The following is a 21,490-nucleotide window of genomic DNA, read 5'->3' as shown; positions in this document are numbered from 1 at the left end:
TCTTTTTGAAGGAGTAAAGTTACATCAATAAAATCCTTACTTGCCATTTGTTCCCTATATCTGCTACACCGCAAGGATAATTATGCTTCTAATCATCAGTCTCTCAAACTATGCATTCATTTTAAATCATTGTCTTTTTGCCTTTTCATTTATTTTCCAAGCCAAGTAGCTTCCATTTATGTCTATAGCTTCAGAACTATAGAAGGTTACAGCACAAAGGTAAGCCATTTAGACGTTGCTGCTTTTTTAAAAACCAGAGCAATCAAATACTAACACCACTGCTCCACTCTCTCCCCACAGCCCAGTGTTTTCCTTGATGCTAGCACCGACTTCCCATGGTGAAGTATTCCATATCATCTCATCATAAAGACATTTCATCTAACTTCTCACTCTTGCACTCGCAACTTTAATGTGGCAACATTTAATTACAACTCTCCCAGTTTGGCTTTTTAAGGCCTGGCTTATGTCCTGAATCTTGTGACTCTCCCTCCATCTCTCCTAGATCCCCAAATTCAGGAGTTAGAGTCACATAAATATACAGCAAAGAGGAAGGTCTTTCACTGTAACATCACTGGACTAGCAATCCAGAGAGCCAGGCCAGTGCTTGGAGGATATGGGTTCAAACCCTAGCGTGGCAGCTGGTGAAATTTAAATTCAAATGAACAAATCTGGAATATAAAGTCAGTCTCAGAAATACTAACTGTGTAGCTATCATCAATTGTCGTAATAACCCATCTGGTACACTAATGTCCTTTCGGTAAGGAAATCTGGCGTCCTTACTGGACGGTCTGGCCAACATGCAACTCCAGACCCACAACAATGTGGCTGATTCTCAACTGCCCTATGAAATGGCCAAACAACCCTCTCAGTTCAAAGGCAATTAGGGATGGTCAACCAATGCTAGCCTCGTCAATGATGCCCATGTCCCATGAAAGAATAAAGGGAAAAAAGCAACCCAGTGTGCCTGTGCTGGCTCTTTGGGTTCAGTTCCATGTGTCCGCTTTTTATCCATAATACTCTTACATTCTTCATCCTCAAGTAGCTGTCCAAACCCCCTTTGAGTCTGAAATCAGCTTCCACCATCTTTTCAAATCCTGACAATGCTTTTGAGTGTAAACAACTCTCCTCATCTCCCTTTAGACCTTTCACTAATGATTTGAAATCTAGGAGCTCTAGTTATTGAACCACTTGGCAGAGGGAAAATTTTGTCTCTACCTATTCGATCAAAATCGCTCAACTTCTTGAAAACCTCTTAACCTTGCCTGTTCATGCTGGTCTTTTCACCTGTAAAAACTCTCCACTGCACTAAGTACCTTGTGAATACAGAATTGGCAAAACTGTAATAATATTTGAATGACTTTGGAAAGAGGAATGGAGGCACAGACTATTTTTTAAAATGGGGAAATGCTTCGGAAATCAGAAACACAAAGGGGCTTGAGAGTCATTATTCAAGGTTCTCATAAGGTTAATGTGCAAGTTCAGTTGGCAGTTAGGAAAGCAAACGCAATGTTAGCATTCATGTCGACAGAGATGTACTTCTTTGGCTGTATGAGACTCTGGTCAGATCCCACTTGGAGTATTGTGAGCAGTTTTGGCCCCATATCTAAGGAAGACTGTGCTGGCCTTGGAAAGGACCCAGAGGCGATTCACAAGAATGACCCCGGAAGGAAGAACTTGTCATATGAGGAATAGTTGAGGTCTGTATTCGTTGGAGTTTAGAAGGATCAGCAGGGATCACATTGAAACTTACAGGATACTGAGAGGCCTGGATAAAGTGGATGTGGATTTTGATTTGATCAATTATTGTCACATATATTAACATACAGTAAAATGTATTGGTTCTTGATCGCTATACAAAGCATACCATTCATAGAGAAGGAAACAACAGAATGTAGTGTTACAGTCATAGCTAGGGTGCAGAGAAAGATCAACTTAATGCAAGGTAAGTCCATTCAAAAGTCTGATGGCAACAGGGAAGAAGCTGTTCTTCAGTCAGTTGGTATGTGACCTCAGACTTTGGTATTTTTTTCCCGACGGAAGAAGGTGGAAGAGAGAATGTCCGGGTGTGTGAGGTCCTTAATTATGCTGGCTGCTTTGTCAAGGCAGCAGGAAGTATAGACAGTCAATGGATGGAAGGCTGGTTTGGGTGATGGATAGTGCAGAAATGGAGAGGAGAGGGTGAAATGGACATGGAGCGGATGTTTCCACCAGTAGGTAAAACTAGAACACGAGGGCACAACCTCAGGTTAAAAAGGACAATCCTTTAAAACAGAGATGAGGAGGAATTTCTTCAGCCAGAGAGTGGTGAATCTGTTGAACTCTTTGATGCAGAAGACTGTTGGAGGCGAGGTCATTGAGTGTCTTTAAGACAGAGATAGAAAGGTTCTTAATTAATGAGAGGACCAGGGGTCATGGGGAAAAAGGCAGGAGAATGGGGATGAGAAAAAAAAAGTCATGATTGAATGGCAGAGTAGACTCGATGGGCTGAGTGGCCAGTTCTGCTCCTTTGTCTTATAGTCATATGTTCCAAAAATATTCAAGATCTATTGATATACATCATCATGCTTCAATGAATTGAATGGATAACATCCTTGTGTTGGCTGAAATATTAAAGTTAAAAGTTTATTTATTAGCATCACAGGTAGGCTTAAGTTATCACTGCAATGAAGTTACTGTGAAAATCCCCGAGTTGCCACTCTCCAATGTCTGTCTGGGTACACTCGGGGAGAATTTAGCATGGCCAACGCACCTAACTAACATGTCTTTTGGACTGTGGGAGGAAACTGAAGCCCCCAGCAGAAACCCATGCAGACACGGGGAGAATGTGCAGAGTTCGCACAGTGACCCAAGCAGGAATCAAACCTGGATCCCTGGAGCTGACAGGCAGCAGTACTAAACACTCTACCAACATTCAATGAACAATTGGATTTTTTCCAAATCTGCCGTCGCAAATTAACAGTTTGCCTTTGCCTCATCCGCAGTTTTTTGTCCTTTCCTGTTCCAGTGTGTCACCTCAGATTTCAGTTTTAATATGTGCCTGCCTAACTGCTTAATAAGCCAAATTCCCTTCATTTAACCTTTAATATGGGCTTGTGCCAGTGAAATAATGAATATAAATTAACATTGGATTGATATGCATTGTCTAACAATGTTGGCAAGGATATCCACCCCCTTGAGTAGGTAGACAGGAGTTTGGTTAAACTTCTGATGCAAGTTACAATGATACAGCATCTCTTCAGCACTGCAGTGTCAGCGACTGTTCGGGGGAGTAAGGTGTGAACCCATGATTTTCTGACCAGTTGCGCCAAGCCAACACTAAACAAATGGGCAAAAAATCTTTATTTCCTCTGTTCAGATTTCTCCCTTTACAATTGATGAAATTGAGAGAGCAGATGTCCAGAGCTACTGTCAGACCTCCACTTACATAACTGTACACAAGCTAATAATTACCATCTGATTATGCACATTATAACAGTGACTGCACTACAAGTACTTAATTGGCTGCAGAGCACCTTGGAATGTCCTGAAACCGTGAACGTGTTTGAAAAAATACAATTTCTTACTGTCTTTTCTTTTTAATTTTTCCCCTAGTTCTCAGAGGGATCAGGGTGTACAACGGGATAAATCACTGAAGGTGACTGGTCAATGTGAGAACGTGGTTAAAAAGCATACAATATCCTAAGCTTTTTTAATAGTGCCAGAAAATACAAAAGTAAAAATTTGTATAAGTCTGTAGTTCAGCCTCAGCTGGAGTACTGTGTCACATCCTGGGCGCCAAACTTTAGGAAAGGTGTGAACACACTGGAGGGGGTGCAGGAAAGATTCACAAGAATGATTGCGGGGATGAGAAACTTCAGTTATGAAGATCAGTGGGAGAAAATGGGATTGTTTTCCTTGGAGTGAAGGAGGCTGAGAGGAGATTTGATAGAGCTGTTCAAATTTGTGAGGGGTTGGACAGAGTAGAGAGGGAGAAACAAGTCCCACTGGTGGAAGGATGGAGAATGAGAGGGTTACAAATTTAAAGTAACAGGTTAAAGAAATAAAATGAAATAAAGAAAAACTGTTTTAATGCAGAAAATGGTTAAGGTCTGGAATGTGGTGCAGACCGATTCAATGGAAATATCTACAAGGGAAATAGAAGAATGTGCAGGATTACAGGAAAAAGACGATGAATGGCGCTATAGGGATTTGCTCAGAGAGTCAGTGCCAACATTATGGGAAGAATGGCCTCCTTCTGTACTGTGATTCTCTCACATATGCCAGGCTTCTTCACAGTGAAGCTAAGCTCAAGACTTATCCATCTGGAGTGTATATACATTCCAATGCGATACACCATCATGATGTTTTAATGAAGGGAATGATTTGTCAGCTAAAATGAAACCATAGCGTAACACAGAACTAAAATATTTAAATAAAATAATACATCCATCTCAAGTTCCTCATTCTATACCAGAGCTGCAGGAGCATTTGTTACCTTTAGACTTTGTTCTCCTGACTGGCCTTTCATTTCCCATCTTCCAAACCTCTACTGACCATGTCCAAACATGTATCAATTTAGAAGCAAAAATGTGATCCCACCAGAAATGAAGCTGTCAGATTGTCTAAAAACTCCACTAGTTCACTAATACCCTTTAGGGACCAATATCTACCTCCGGATCCAGGTTGGCCTTTACACAGGTCACCAATGTGATTGGTCTACTCACCCACCACTCATTGCTCATTGACTTACTGTGGTTCCCTGCCCACCAAAGCCTCAAGTTTAAATTTCTCATCTTTGTGTTCAAATCTCTTCAAACCATCCTATCTCTGTAATTCCAGCCCTGGAAACCTCAGAGATAGGAACGTTGGAGGAGGAGTACTTCAACTTTCAAATGGGACTGTCAGAATCCCTTTGTATTTGTTCCGTGCAACGCAGAGACTAATAGATCATTTAGTGCTGTCGTCTCCGAGAGAGAGAGACAGGTTGAACCAGAGAGAGTGTGGGAAGCAAAATTGTTCAGGATGAAATAAAATGAATGCTGGGGCATGTTATAGACCTCCAAACTGATGCTAAATTGTAGGCAGAAAGATGAAGCCTTGAAAGATCAGGTGACTTACTGCTGTCTTTGTATGTATGGTTTTGTTGTTCTCTGTATGTCTGACTTGCTTCATTTCTCCAAGCAGTAAACAGGCTTTGAATCTGATCTCAACTCAACTGTTTATGTTGATTATATTGGTTTAATAATGGAGAAATAATTAGCAGTGAGTACTGGTGACCTAGGATTATGGAAGAACAAATCCTTGTCTTCATAACCTCAGGACATCCCAAAGCATTTTACAGCTAATGAAATAATTTTGAAATCCACTAACTGTTGTAATATAAGAAACAGGGCGGCCAATTTGCACACAGCAAGCTCCCAGAAAGTCATAATGACCAGATAATTCCGGGCTGAGGGATAAATATGGCCAGTACACCAGGGATAACTTCCCTGCTCTTAGTGCCACGGGATCTTTCACATTCATCTAAGAGAGCAGATGTGGCCTTGGTTTAACATCTCATTCAAAAGACTGTACCTCCAATTGTGCAGCACTCTCTCAGTACAGCACTAGGAGCACTGGCTTAGATTTATATGCCCTGCAGAGAGCAGCCTTATGACTGAAAAATGACTGCAAGCAAGTGAGCCACAGTTGGCATTTACAGGTTTAAATCCCTGGTAGAAAACTGCAAGGATGTAGCTTGTGGAAATACTGTGTAAGGATCTCATGGACCGTACAATAATACAACTATCATGGGAAGAGCTCATTAAAAGGAGGAGAGAGTTTGTTGTGAGAAATTTCATCACAATGTGGGCAATTAAATCACTTCTGGATTACCATCATTTCTGGAACCAAGCAGCTAAGTAGAATTGCAAATCAGGATTGAATACAGAGATTGAAATTTCAGACCGATATCCAGGAGCTGTCAATCCAGTATCTTTAGTTGCAAAGGTGGAAGTTCTCAAGAGTACTCCTTTATCAGAATTTTACCGGTCATCTCCCCTCATGGAGGTTGGGGTAGATTTTCCTCTCAGTACCCAAGCGTTGGAGAATCAGCTGTCAAATATCAAAGCTTCTTGATTCAAAACCTTTAGAAGACTATTTTGTCTGGGTGAGATGGCATCATATGGAAGAAAGCTGATGCAGAGCACAAACATTAGCATAAGTCTTTTGGGCTAATGCTCTGTAATTCTCCAAAACCAACAGGATGAAAATCCGATGTCTATATGGGCGATTGATCCACCCATAAATCAGTTTGGGGTCAGCTCCACGGCATTTCTTTATGGAAAGAGCAGGTTCAACAAATTGATTTCAATCTAAGCTTCAAGCGATGATCTGCATACTGTGAGATGTGACAGTAAATGGGAGACTCATCAAATTATAATCATGGCTCATTCGGACAAGGTCAGGAATATAATCATCTACCAAAAGAAAAGCTGTCTTAAGCTGTAGAAAAAGGAGCTTTTTTTTATTTGCTTGGTATAGGATTTTGCATGGATTTCTGACATAAATAAGATTTGGTTCAAGCAATTATTTTAAGACCATATTTAATTAATTCTAGCCCTCACAGAAGGTGGGTTTAAAAGTCAGATGCATAAACCTCTCCAGAAACAACTGAAAGTTGTGACATGTCTTCATTCTGTGCCAGTTTGCTGCTGACGCTGAGATATTAGTGACCAACACATTGTTTGTTTTCAGAGCAGCAGTAAGTGTCTCAAACTGGCAATTATTGTGATTTGTTAACCTAATTTAGTTACTGAATTATGCCCTGTACACTGGATTTGTGTACCCTTTTGCATTTCTTTGGTGTCTGCTGTGATTCAGTGAGGAGCACCCCTATCTGAGTCATGAAGGCTACGAGTTCAAGTCTCTCTCCAGAAGGAGCACAAATTGATAGTCCAGGACAGTACTGAGGAACGGTTTGATCGATCCATCTTTCAGAGGAGATCTTAAGCCAAGGCCCAGTATGTCCTCTCAGGTGGATGTAAATTATTCCACAGCACCATTTCAAAAGAAGGCAGGGAACTTCTCCCTGGTGCTCTACTCATTGTTTATATCTTTGTAAACACCTCCAAACAGATGATCCAGTCAGTTATTTCATTGCTGTTTGTGGGTTTTTTTTTGTTTTTTTTAGGGGTTTGTGGGGTCTTGCAGTATACAAAGTGGCTGTCACATTTCCTACATTACAACATTGACTGCACTTCTTGTTCATCCCATGAGGCTAAGGTGGCTGTATTCAACATCTGGTGTGTCTGATCGGGTTCCAGTGGGACTTACCTGTGCCTGCAAGGTTTTGCTGAAAATAAGACAGGATAATAAAGAACAAAGAACAGTACAGCAGAAAAACAGGCCCTTTGGCCCACCAAGTCTGTGCCTCTCTCACCTAATATTTTCTTGCCTCTACATGGTCTATTTCCCTCTGTTTCCTGCCTATTCATGTATCTGTCCAGTTGCTTCTTGAATGTTGTTGTAGAATGTTCCTCTGGCAGCAGGTTCCAGACATTCACCACACTCTGTGAAAAACTTGCCCCTTACATCTCTTTTAAACTTTCCCCCTCTCGCTTTCAACCTGTGTCCCATAGTAATTGACCCTTCAACCCTGGGAAAATAGATTCTGACTATCCACTCTATCCAAGCTGGTCATAATCTCTGACACTCCAGTGAAAACAATTAAGTTTGTTCAACCTTTCTTCATGCTCCATATCCTCCAAACCAGGCAACATCCTGGTAAATCTCTTCTGCACCCTTTCCAATGCATCAAGATCCTTCCAGTAATGTGGCAACCAGAATTGTACACAATCCTCCAATGCAGCCTAACCAAGCCTTATACAGGTGCAAAATGATTTTCCAATTCCTAAACTCAATGTCCCAACTGATGACGGTCAACAGGCCACAGGCCTTCTTGATCATCTAAGTTGCCACCTTCAGGGAACTGTGGATCTGCACACCTAGATCCCTCTGTATGTGAATATTTGTAAGGTCTCTACAATTTCCTGTATACTTTCCTTCTGCAGTGGAACTTCTGAATTGCATCACCTCACATTTGTCCGGATTAAATTCCATCTGCCTTCTTTTGGCCCAGGTTTCCAGCCAATTTATATCCTGCTGTATCCTTTGACAATTTAATCTTCCTGGAGTGAATTGGAGGGGGCCTAGAGCTGGGGGTACGGAGGGAGAGGAGTTTGTGAAATGTGTTTTGGAAGGGTCTCTAGAGCAGTATGTAACTAGTCCAACTAGGGGAGAGGCTATACTGGATTTAGTGTTGGGTAATGAGCCGGGGCAGGTGGTTGAGGTAGAGGTAGGCAAACATGTGGCTAACAGTGACCACAAGTCCGTCTACTTTAGGATAAAAATGGAAAGGAACGAGTGCCGGCCGAACGGGAGTGTGCTGAACTGGGGAAAGGCGAGCTATAGCAGGATTAGGAGGGAGCTGCAGGACACTGATTGGGAGGGACTGTTAGCTGGTAAGTCCACGGTTGGCAAGTGGGAGGCTTTTAAGGGCAAAATGAAGTGGTTGCAGGGGAGGTATGTTCCGGTTAAGCGGAAGGATGGGAAAGGTAGGACTAGAGAGCCATGGATTACAGGGGGTATTGAAGACTTGGTCAGGAAGAAGAGGGAGGCATATGTTAGGTCGAAACAACTAAGTACGAAGAGTGCGCTGGAGGAATATAGAGAGAGTAGAAGGGAGGTAAAAAGGGGAATTAGAAGGGCGAAGAGAGGGCATGATATGGCTTTGGCTGGTAGGATTAAGGAAAATCCAAAGGCATTTTATTCCTAAATTAGGAGCAAGAGAGTAGTTAGAGGGAAAATTGGTCCTCTTAGGGACAAAAGTGGGGAGTTATGTATTGAGTCGGAGGGAATGGGGGAGCTCCTGAATGAATACTTTGCGTCGGTATTCACGAAGGAGAGGGGTTCTGAATCGTGCGGTCTCTTGGAGGGAGCGGAGGTGCAGTTGCAGGAAATATCTATTACAAGGGAGGAAGTGCTAGGGCTTTTAGGTAGCGTAAGGACAGATAAAGCTCCGGGGCTTGATGGTATTTATCCCAGGCTGCTTAGGGAGGTGAAAGATGAAATTGCTGGGCCTCTGGCACAAATCTTTGTCTCTTCTTTGGACACAGGTGAGGTCCCAGAAGACTGGAGGGTAGCAAATGTGGTACCGCTGTTCAAAAAAGGTAGTAGGGATAACCCTAGAAATTATAGACCGGTGAGTTTGACATCGGTGGTAGGGAAATTAATGGAAAAAATACTTAGGGGTAGGATGTATGAGCATTTAGAGCGTTGCGATCTGATTAGGGATACGCAACATGGCTTTGTTAGAGGGAGATCTTGCCTTACGAATCTTGTGGAATTCTTTGAGGAGGTGACAAAAACGGTTGACGATGGGAGAGCCGTTGATGTCATCTATATGGATTTCAGTAAGGTGTTTGACAAAGTCCCTCATGGTAGGCTGGTAGAAAAGGTTAAGGCGCATGGGATACGAGGTCAGGTAGCTAGGTGGATTGAGAACTGGCTGGGTAATAGGAGACAGAGGGTAGTTGTGGAGGGGACCTTTTCAGGCTGGAGGCCAGTGACCAGTGGTGTGCCGCAGGGCTCAGTACTGGGACCTCTCCTCTTTGTAGTATACATAAATGACTTGGAAGAGAGCGTAGGTGGTGTGATCAGCAAGTTTGCGGATGACACCAAGATGGCAGGGTTGGCGGGTACTGAAGTGGAATGTCAAATGATACAACAGGATATAGATAGGTTGGTGCATTGAGCAGATAGGTGGCAGATGGAATTTAATCCTGACAAATGCGAGGTGATGCATTTTGGAAGGAATAATGCAGAGAGGAGCTATGTGATAAAAGGTAGACAGATTAGGAGTATAGAAATACAGAGGGACCTGGGTGTGCAGGTTCACAAATCCATGAAGGTTGCGACACAAGTGGGGAAGGTTGTTAGGAAGGCTTATGGAATGCTAGCCTTTATAGGAAGGGGTATAGAGTATAAAAGCTGCTGTCTAATGCTTCTGTTGTATAGAACGTTGGTTAGACCGCATTTGGAGTACTGCGTCCAGCTCTGGTCACCTTACTACTGGAAGGACGTGGAGTCTCTGGAAAGGGTGCAGAGGAGGTTTACCAGGATGTTGCCTGTCATGGAGGGGCTGGGTTACGAGGAAAGGTAGGAGAAACTGGGACTTTTCTCCTTGGAAAGACGGAGATTGAGGGGGGACATGATAGAGGTATATAAGATACTGAAGGGAATAGATAGAGTCAATAGTGAGAGACTGCTCCCTAGACTGGGTACAAATACGAGAGGTCATGATTTAAGGGTGAGGGGGGAGAGGTATAATTTGGACGTGAGAGGAAGGTTCTTTACGCAGAGAGTTGTGGGGGTATGGAACGCGCTACTGAGTAGGGTGGTGGAGGCAGGAACGTTGGACTCGTTTAAGGTTCAGTTGGACAGACACATGAGTGAAACGAGGATGGAGGGTTATAGTAGGGGCTATTAAATAAGGTCAGAACCTCGGGAGACCAGAAATGCAGATTTGTAAATTACCGTTTTTGTCTTTTTATTCCGCAGGTGGAGGTCCACCTCGTTGTCAAACGAGGGGCATGCACACGGTGGGTCGTGCGTGGGCTGCTCTTGGAGTTTCCAGGAGTGGCCTAGTACTTCGTGTCGGTGTGTGTGCTTGATCCTGGACCGGTAGACGGGCGCCGCAACAGCTCGGTGACTAGCACTGCTAGCTGTGCAGATACATGGATTTGGGCCTGTGTCTGTGGGAGTTTGTGCATTCTCCCTGTGGTTGCGTAGGTTTCCTCCGGGCGCTCCGGTTTCCTCCCACACCCCAAAGATGTGCTGATTGGTTTTACCAAATTGACACTATTCTCCCCTGAATCTGGCTAAGTTAGGGGTTCCATTCGTAGACACGCAGGGTAGAATAGGTGTAGGGTGATGCGGCAGCGCGGGCTCGTTGGGCCGAAGGGCCTGTTTCCCGTGCTGGGTTGTTCTTTGTTCTTTGACAATCCTCACTATCCGCTATTCCCCAATTCCTGTATCACCCGCAAATTTACTGATCAGACCACCTACGCTTTCCTCCAAATCATCATCATTTATATATATGTAAAACAAACAACAGAGGCCCAGCACTGATCTTTGAGGATTCTAACTGTCCCAAACCTCCAGTTAGAAAAGTACCCTTCCACTGCTAGGCTCTGCTTTCTATGCCCAAGCCAGTTTTGTATCCATCTTATCAGCTCACCTCTGGTCCTACATGATTTCACCTTCTGTATCAGCCTGCCACGAGGAGCCTAATCGAAGGCTTCACTAAAGTCCATATATATAACATCCACTGCCTTGCCCTGGTCAATTTTTTTTTGTCACTTCCTCAAAGAACTCCATCAAGTTTGTGAGATATGAACTCCCCTTCACAAAACCATGCTGCCTATCGCTAATAAACCTATTCTTTTCCAGATGTGAGTACATCCTGTCCCTAAGAATCTTCTCCATTAATTTTCCCACCACTGATGCAAAGTTCTCAGGCCTGCAATTTCCTGGATTGTCTGTTCTGCCCTTCTAAACAGAGGAACAATGTTAGTGACTCTCCAATCCTCTGGTACCCCGCCCATGGCTAAAGAGGATACAAAGATTTTGGCGAGGCCTCAGCAATTTCTTCCCTCGCCTCTCTCAATATTTTGGAATAGACCCTATCTGGCTCTGGGGACTTGTCTACCTGAATGTTTTTCAAAACCTCCAATACCTCATCTCTTTTTATCTCAACATGTCCTAGAATGTCAACATTTTTTCTACACTAAGCATCCACCACATTGTGAATACTGATGCAAAATATACATTAAGGACCTCACCCACTTCCACTGTCCTTGAGAGGACCTGCCCTTTCCTTAGCTCCCCTCTTCCTCCTTATATACGTATAAAAAGCCTTGAGATTCTCCTTAATCCTGCCTGCCAAGGACATTTCAAGGCTCTTTTTTGTCCTCCTAAGTCCCTTTTTAAGCTCTTTCGTGCTATCTTTGTATTCCTCAAAAGCTTATCCGTTTTCAATTTCAATAATGCAGAATGACTGAGCTTTAGATGAGTTGCTGGCTCAGGTTTTCCTCTTCTTCCTCATCTCTCTGCCTCTGATATGCCCAGGCTTTCGAAAGCGGCCACACCGCTTTTTAATTTAGTTGTGTCAGACGCAGCGATCCTCATAAGTGAAGCCTCCAGAGTCCTTTTCGTGCTTCCTTTGATCACCATGAGAGCGTGCCCCAGACTCAAACTCTCCAGAGAGGATTCACTTTGGTAAGCGAATGTCAGGTATTCTGGCAGTACAATTAACACCATTCAATTGTGACTGTCTCAATATGGTGTGGCAACTTGGGTCAGCACCTCAGCATCTTTTGTTTTTGTCCAGCTGTCTAGTCTTCAAAAGCTTCCAAAGACAGCTCAAGCAAAAGTGAAAAGTTCTTAATTATAAAGTACTTCTAGATGCCTGGAAGTTGTGAAGGACTCAATTATGGATGCAAATTATTTTCTTTCTTTGATTCCTTTTTTTCTCAGCGCCTTCTTCCTTTGGGAAGGCATTGGGGTTGGTGGTTTCTCATTTTTGTTTAGAACCTGTTCTTGGCTGTTTCTGCATCATCCGTCTTCAGTGTAGCTTGGACTGACTGAAGTACTTGTTGCATTGTTGTGATTGTGCACCATTCTGAATCCCCTCATCCATTCATCTGCCGGCAGTTAATTGGCTTTATTAAGTAGGTTTATGGCCACGCACATACATAATTATTATGCAGTCAGAATGTCCATTTAATTGCAGAGCCATATATAAACATTAGTTAAAATATGCTGTCATAATACATGCTTGAAGCGTCCAGTAATTAGGCCTGCTTAGGGTAGCAATAAAAGTCTGCATGTGTCATATGGAAAGGGCAGTAATTCAGTGATTAAATACTCTCAGTGCACGACACAGAAGAAGGTCATTGGCAATAGTTACATTAGATATCAACAGCCATATACATTTGGTGTCTGTAAACTCTACTCAGTCAAGACAGGCAGTAGTAAAACATGTTGGACTTTGTGGCTGGATTGCTGATACCTCTGCTTATAGAATGATGTACAAACAACTACCATTTCACACTGTTCTAGGCCAACAACCCTATAAATAATGACAGCATATAAATCTTCCCAAAGAATACATCCACATTATAGATGTCTACTTTTTATGCTGTATTTAAGCTTTGACAATAATTAAACTACAAAGCCCTCAATTCCAGCCTTAAGGTCCAAAACTGAGCCGTGTACATGTTTGTTCACAGAATCATACCACACAGTAGCAGGTCATTCAGCCTATTATTTCTGTGCCAGCAGAAAGAGTTACCAATTATTTGGTAATTTCTCTCGAAGAGTTACCAATTATTTTGATTTGTCACATTTCCCTACCCTGCCCAAGCCCTTAGACCTGGAATTCTTTTTCTATTCATGATTATATCCATTTCCCTTTTGAAGATCACTCTTGAACTTGCTTGCATGATTCTTATAGGCAATGAACTCTCTGCTTAAAAGAATTTCTCCTGCTCGCCCCGTAATTAGCAAAACAATTATCTTAAATCTTGGCTGAGCAATTCTCCATGTTACTGGTTGTCTAGTTTCAAAAAAAAAGTTGCGGCCTTTTTGAACATAATTATCAGAGGTATTACAATACAGCAGGAAATCTTGTGGCGCAGTGGTAGCATCCCTGCCTCTGAGCCAGAAGCTCCGGTTCAAATCCCATTCCAGGATTTGTTGGCCATAACTCAGCCAACCGGTTGAGTAACAGTAAAATCCTTCCAATCACACCAGTAATAGGCAGTAAGAGTGGGAGAGACTCTTGGTCAGCCATGCTTAATTGAATTAGTGCCCCTCAAGCTATAAGCTTCTGGCAACAGATTAGCGACCTGTTCCAGATAAAGCCTTGCTTTACCTATGGGAACAGATGAAAGTTTGTCTTCTGCACTATTAGGTATGGGAACGCATATAACAACTTATATTTATGTAGTAGGGAATCACTTGGTTAACCCCTGGAATGGCTGTGGGTGTTTTAATCCAGAAAGCAAGGTGATGAGGGATAGAATTGGAGTCCAATCTTGACGGTCCTGAGCTTTCATATAGAGAGATATACTTTCCAAACATACACCAAAACTCAACTTCCACAGCTCAATTCTGCTTCTTTATCTAGAAGCACAAGTGAATCCCAGACAAAGCCCACCACCTGAGTAGAATTAAAAATCAGGATTGCACTGTGCGGGAAACCCATGCCAGTTCATGACACTGTGGGCACATGTTAACTCCGTACTGCCAACTGCTCAACATGATTGCTGCTTCAACCCAGGTTCAAATCTCCCCATGGCAGATGGTAGAATTTGAATTCAATAAAAAAATTCTGGAATTAAGAATCTATTGATGACCATGAAACCATTGTCGATTGTTGGAAAAAGCCATTTGGTTCACTAATGTCCTTTCAGTAAGGAAATCTACCATCCTTACCTGGTCTGGCCTACATGTGACTCCAGAGCCAAGCAATGTGATTGACTCTCAACTGCCCTCGGACAACTAGGGATGGGCAATAAATGCTGGCCAGTCTGTGGTGCCCATATCCCATGAATGAATTTCTTAAAAAAAAAGTCATCATTGGTTGGCTATATGCATCAGCAGGGAGCAATACATCACAAGTGGTTACCACTATTTAAAGACAGCTTGTAACTCAAAGGGAGGTGCACTGTGGCTTCAAGACTGTTTTTTTGGCGAGTTAGCACGTACTGAGGAATGGCTGAATCTGCAAGAGCATGCACCAAGGTTTTCAAAGAATGTACCGGAAGTTAGAGGTTTACAGCATGGAAACAGGCCCTTTGGCCCAACTTGTCCATGCCACCCTTTTTTTTCAAAAAACCCCGAAGCTAATCCCAATTGCCTGCATTTGGCCTATATCCCTCTATATCTATCTTACCCATGTAACTATCTAAATGCCTTTTAAAAGATAAAATTGTACCCGCCTCTAATATTACCTCTGGCAGCTTGTTCCAGACACTCTTGTATCTCTCCCCTCTCACCTTAAACCTATGCCCTCTCGTTTTGGACTCCCCTACCTTTGGGAAAAGATATTGACTATCTACCTTGTCTATGCCCCTCATTATTTTATAGACCTCAAAAAGGTCACCTCTCAGCCTCCTACACTCATAAGAAATAGGAAATAAGAACATAAGAAATAGGAGCAGGAGTAGGCCATCCAGCCCTTCTGTCGCTGCTCAGTTCCACTTTCCCGCCCTCTCCCCATAACCCTTAAACCCCTCTCTTATCAAAAACCCATCAACCCGCGTCTTAAAAATATTTAGCGAGGCAGCCTCCACCACTTCAACGGGCAGAGAATTCCAGAGATTCACCACCCTTTGAGTGAAAAAGTTCCTCCTCAACTCCGTTCTAAACCGCCCCCCTTTTATCTTGAGGCTGTGCCCCCTAGTCCTACTGTCTTTTTTGAGCGGGAAGAGTCTTTCCACCTCTATCCTATCCATCCCATTCATCATCTTATACTCCAGAGAAAAAAAATCCCAGTCTATTCAGCTTCTCCAATTACTCAATCCATCAAGTCCCAGTCGTATCCTAGTAAATCTTTTCTGCACTCTTTCTAGTTTAATAATATCCTTTCTGTAGTATGGTGACCAGAATTTCACACAGTATTTCAAGCGTGGCCTTACCAATGTCTTGTACAACTTCAACAAGACGTACCAACTCCTGTATTCAATGTTCTGATCGATGAAACCAAGCATGCCGAATGCCTTCTTCACCACTCTGTCCACCTGTGACTCCACTTTCAAGATGCCACGACGTTGTCAGATGTATGTAACAGGTGGTATTTGATGGAGGCAATGGGATCTTGAGCCCTGAGTCATCTCATTGAGAAAAGACCATTAAATGCTATTCAGGCACTTTACTAGACAGCAGTGAATCTTTTCTGTGTTCAAGGACCGCTGGTCTAAATATGTGCCAGCTGAGGGCTGTTGGCCAGTCAGGGCCATAGAAGAGACAGTAGTTCTGCCAGTGGCAGTGGTACTCCACTATACCCACCCGAGATGTGGAATCACTGTTGGATCAGAGGCCAGAGGTGAGATATGGTGGGAGGGGGAACATGGAAGAGGTTGGGGTTGGCAACAAGGGAAAGGCGGTAGCGCTTTTGGGCCCCTTCCTCTCAATGCTGGGTCCCTCTACCTTGTCCTACAGCACTGTCATTTGTAGGTAACTCACTTTTGAGTGACACACCCAATATTTGAGTCAGATCTTCTCTCTGCACCCTATCTTCCTCTGGCCTCCTCTGTACCAGGAGGATGATTCTACTAAAGCTCCATCTCACTGCTCTATCCAATATCAGAGAAGCTTGCTTCTTCCGCTGCCATTCATTCGATCGCCAGGGCTTCCTGAAACCCTCGTCTGATCCCAGGAGCCACACGATCCCCCTCAGGAGTTCTACTGCTGACTGTTCACAAATGCAAGCCTCTCAGCCCCAGGAATGGTAACTCTGTGCTTCTCTTGAGCAGCTGAGTATTATTCTTCACTTCTAAACAATGTTGACCGTGCATCCATTAGCCCCCTTGGCTCCTGCTGTGTTCATGACAGCTGCACCCTGACATGTTCCAGGCACTGTCTGTCCTCCCCCGGCCTCCTAATTGAAATTTATAACTGCTTCTCTAATGCCTTTTAATGAGCTCAACAGCCAGTTAATAGGAGGCATGTGGGTTACCATCTAACCCTATCCTGCCTTTTGAAATTTACATCACGCTCTGGAGACATCAGGGTCCAGTGACACCCTCTGGGATCACAATTTTCAATGCCTGCCTGCAGCTGCACTCAAGGGTAACTGAAAACCTAGACATTTATCTTGCACTCACACACTGAGGATGGTTGCAAGCCTTGTGCCCACCAACTTACAGCTTGCAAACACTGGCAGCTATTCAATCGTGAGAGAGTGTTATCACCCAAACATGTAACAGGACACAGACTGAAACACTTCACTCTCGTTTGCAAACAACAGCAAAAGACTGGAAGGGGACAAGAGCTAAAACCCCCACAGAGGATCCAGTGGTGTCTATCATGGGTAGGGGGTAGCACGTGTGGCGTTTGTCCAATCCCTATATTTTGGAACCACAAGATCAGATATGTCCCCTGAATAATTTCCCTCAACCTCAACCAGAGGAACTCAGGAACACATTTCTGGGTTTCAGTGAATCTAACCTGCCACAAAACCAAAGGAAGACAATCGCTCAGGAATTTTACCTGCCTCCCGACAGTCTAAATTTTAACAATATTTTAGCTTGATTGGAATCCTCCCAAATATGATGTATCTAATTCCTCAGTAAATACTTTTGTACCATTAGGGGAATAAGAGTTGGGCTCACTATGTGTTTGAAACAGAAGTTTAGGTTTTAAAAATACACACAAATTTATGACAATAAGAAAGTGTGTGAAATTATACCAAGAGTATAATTCATAAAGCTAAACAAATCCCAAAAAGAATAGACAACTAATTCTTATTTCTGTAAGAGAATCCAGCAATTACTTTACTTGGTTACAAATGTAAGAATTCTAAGAACAGCTAAGTCAGTAAGGAAGGATTTCCATCAAATATTAAAGTAATATTACCTTAATCCCCAGGCAAGATTTGCTAGGTTCAGAGCAGGTCTGAAGTCAATCTACCGATCTCTCTAACAAATCTGAAGATTCAAGTCTGGGTTGAGATAGTTATAATGAATTTCGGGCTTGTACGGGTAAGGGAATCATGGAAGATGATCATTTGTTCAAATCATAAACTGATTCTAAGTAATATCCTATATTTGGTAATTGCAATGAGGGCAACTATTCGATTTCTCAGAAATATTACTTTGAATTTATTCCTGAAACTGGATTTAACATTATGGTCATGCTGGTCGATGTTGCTTCATCAAGTTATTGAGTCCAGCAAGATAACAAAACGTGGGATAGAGTGTTTCATTTATCTGTTTTGTGGTTTTGCTAGTACTGTAGCTTTCATGCTAGTGTCAAAGCAAGTGGCATTGCATACCACTTATTAGATGCATTTCTAATCCGTAACTTCACATTGTTGTGTTTGCAAGCTAATTTTGACCACTGTTAAAATGTTTCACTGCCAGTTTACCCAAAGCAATTTTGAAGCTAATCCTGTATTAATTCCATCTTATTTTTCCTTTACGCATGAGACTGTGGCCACTGGTGGCATTGGAGAGATTGATGATAGAGATATCTGCATACCTAAACTTCCTTCCAGCACTTAGCCCTCACACCAAAATTTCTTTGACTTAGAATTAATGATGATGGAAGCAGGCACATCTTATTTTCTCCTGCCTCTCACCACAACACAATCTTTGCTCCTTTTCATTTCAGATTCCTAAGATCTGGAACCTTCCCAGAAAAAAAGAAGAGGAAGAAGACAGTGAAGATGAATAGGTATCATCATTCGATTTTTCACTCACAGCCACTTGTTTAAAGTTTATTAGTGTCACAAATAGGCTTACATTAACACTGCAATGAAGTTATTGTGAAAATCTCTGAGATATCGACAGAATGGGTAGTTTAGAGGCTTTAACAGAACTGGGACCTGTGCATGGTGAGACAGTGGGCACACGTGCACAGGAAGAGTGAGCAGGGGTAATGTCGATCACTGGAAGTCAAGGTCACAAACCAGTTCTGTTGTGGAAGAGTCAGACAACTTTGATAGCCCAAGCTACAAAAGAAAGACGATGACGGGTTTGGTGCAGTGAATAATCTGACAAAGTCTGCTGTCACTGTCTAGGATCATAGATGAGTCCAAGAGCAACTTGGCATAGAGGTGTGTGCAAGTCTGGGAACTCAATACCTCCAGCATGCACCCTTTGGGACACACTATGATGAAGCTCCTGCTGAGAAGCTCAGTGTTGTTCTGCCCACTGCTATTATAGCTCTGGACAGCACTGTTCAAAAGGGGCTTCCAGTGCATCATGCAGCAGTACATCAATCCATTCTCAAACAGATTGTCAGGAATGTCAATTGCCCCAGAACAATAGCTATGGCTCCATGGAGTATAAATTTGTTTTTCTTTCTCAGGTTGATAGCATTTCTGTCTTTGCACTGCCAGCCAGCCCAGACCATGATGGTGCAGTCTGAATGTTGCATTTAAGTCTCCTCAATTGAATGGAGACATTGCCTGTTTATTTGTTTCAGTAATAGAGCACTAGCAGAACGGGGCTGACGATGTTGTAGCCTTCATTCATCTTCCTGTTCCTCCACTTCCTGTTGCACTTCCTCCTCCACCACTTCCTCCTCATTCTGCTCCTCAGCTTCATGTCGGATAGGTGGTGGTAAAGGATGTTCCTTCTTTGTCCACATTGTGCAGCATTCTGCAAACCTTGACATCCGCTCAGCTCAGTACTCCAGAACACTCAAAGCAGTGAAAGCGTTGCTTAACAATACTGTTGGGTACACTCTGTTATATTCCTGTGTCAACCGGGTTGTGTGGGTTCCTGGTTGGAGTCTTGAGACATGTAATCAGCGAGCAACCCTTGTTAGCCAGCAGCCAGCAACCTTTGACTTGAGGGAGGCAAATGACATGTTGTAGAATGAAGGAATCATGACTATTGTCAGGATATTCAACAATCTACTGCATAATGGTCACAACTAGCTGGAGTGGATTCCCTTTCAGTCCATGAAATTGCTAAGCTCAAGTGAAGCATGTATCCAAGATATTGTGGATTCTGGCAATGACACATTGTACCTTGCAGAGACCAGACATTCACACAAACCAGAATGTTTGCTCTGCCTCAGGCAAGTGGGAACGAGATAAAATTGGATTACTCCATATAAGAACATGAAAAATAGGGGTTGGAATGGACCATATGGCCCCTCGAGCCTGCTCTGCGATTCAGTACGATCATGGCTTATCTCTGGTTTCAACTCCACTTACTCATCTGCTCCTCATAACCTTTGGTTCCCTGAGACACCAGGAATCACCTCCCTCCCAGTCTTCAATTTGTTTAATGGTGGAACATTCACAACTCTCCAGAGTAAAGAATTCCACCAAAGATTCACAATCCTTTGAGTGAAGGAGTTTCTCCTAATCTCAGTCCGAAATGATCAGCCCATTATCCCAAGACTGTTCCTCTATGTTCTGGATTCCCCAGCCAGGAAAACAAATCTCTGTGTCTGCCCTGTCAAGCCCCTTCAGAATCTTGTATGTTGGAATGAAATGACCTCTCACTCTTCTAAACTCCAGGGAATACAGGCCCAATTTACGCAATCTATCATCATAGGACAACTTTCTAATCCCAGAGACCAATCTAACGTACATCACTGTATTGCCTCCAAAACACGTACATTCTTCTATAAATATGGAGACAAAAACTGGGCACAGTATTCTAGGTTTGTTCTTATCAAACCCTGTGAAATTGTAACAAGGTTTCTTTATTCTTGTATTCCAATCCCCTTGCAATAAAGGCCAACATGCAATTTGTTTTCCTTGTTGTTTGATGTACCTGAATGTTAACATCAAGATTCGTAAGTTTCAAGATTTTTAGAACATTATTCTGGCTTTGTATTCTTGCCACTGAAGTGAATTATCTCACATTTCCCCACATTAGAGTCCACCCACCTTATTGTCCATTCACCTAATGTGTCCAAATCTCTTGACAGTCTGTGTCCTCTTAATGGCCTGCATTCCCACCTAACTTTGCATACACAGAGTCTCCGTGATCTCCCTAATGCAGCAGTCTTCTGCAAACTGCAAGGTGTTGCTTACATCTCCAGCAGCAGCATGGAAGGATCCAGACACACAAATATGAGAAGCCACGTACACCTTAGCAGCCAAAGGCAATGTGATCCTTGCCCTGTTTTGAGGTTGCATCTGTGGCTGCAGAAGTTGCCAGATTTTAGCAAAGCAAATGTGTCTCAAGTATTGGTCCTTGCTGAAGTCAAGGTAAAAGGACTGCGCCTGAAAGGCCTGAAAGATATGGCCAGGAAAATTGCAATGCTGGTGTCAAATCAGTGTTGTACACTGAGTGCCATCATCATCTACCTGCTTTGGATGCTGTTTGAGATTGGTGCATGTGTGTGTGCGCATGTGTGTGTGCATAAGCACCCAAACCAATTTACCAAGGCGGCGTCCTGTCAGAAGTGTATGCGCACATCACTTTCCAGCATTAGGAAGTGACATGGCACCCAAAAACAGATGCAAGAGAGTCCAGTTTCTCCTTGAGTGCTCTTAACACAGTAAAGCATCCCAAGGCACCTCATAGGAATATTATCAAACAAAATTTGACACTAAACCATATTTGAAGATGATCAGATACAAAGGTGTTGATGCGTTTGTTACTAGTCTCACGCTTCTATCCAGCAGACTGATGTGATATGTAGGTTTCAAAAGCCATGACAAATTAATGGGTAAAATTCAATCATGTCCAAAGTACTGCTGAGAGTCCCAGGGTAT

At 43.0% G+C, this 21,490-nt stretch overlaps 1 protein-coding gene across 1 annotated transcript in view; it reads right to left on the bottom strand.

Moving 5' to 3' along the window:
* Positions 1 to 21,490, bottom strand: part of card11 (caspase recruitment domain family, member 11) — a 225,878-nt gene that overhangs the window by 128,160 nt on the left and 76,228 nt on the right. The gene's annotated exons all lie outside the window — the stretch shown is intronic.

Source organism: Carcharhinus amblyrhynchos, chromosome 18 (genome assembly GCF_965287045.1).
Source record: "Carcharhinus amblyrhynchos chromosome 18, sCarAmb.v2.hapA, whole genome shotgun sequence".
NCBI lineage: Eukaryota > Metazoa > Chordata > Chondrichthyes > Carcharhiniformes > Carcharhinidae > Carcharhinus > Carcharhinus amblyrhynchos.
This window is presented reverse-complemented; position numbering and strand designations above follow the sequence as displayed.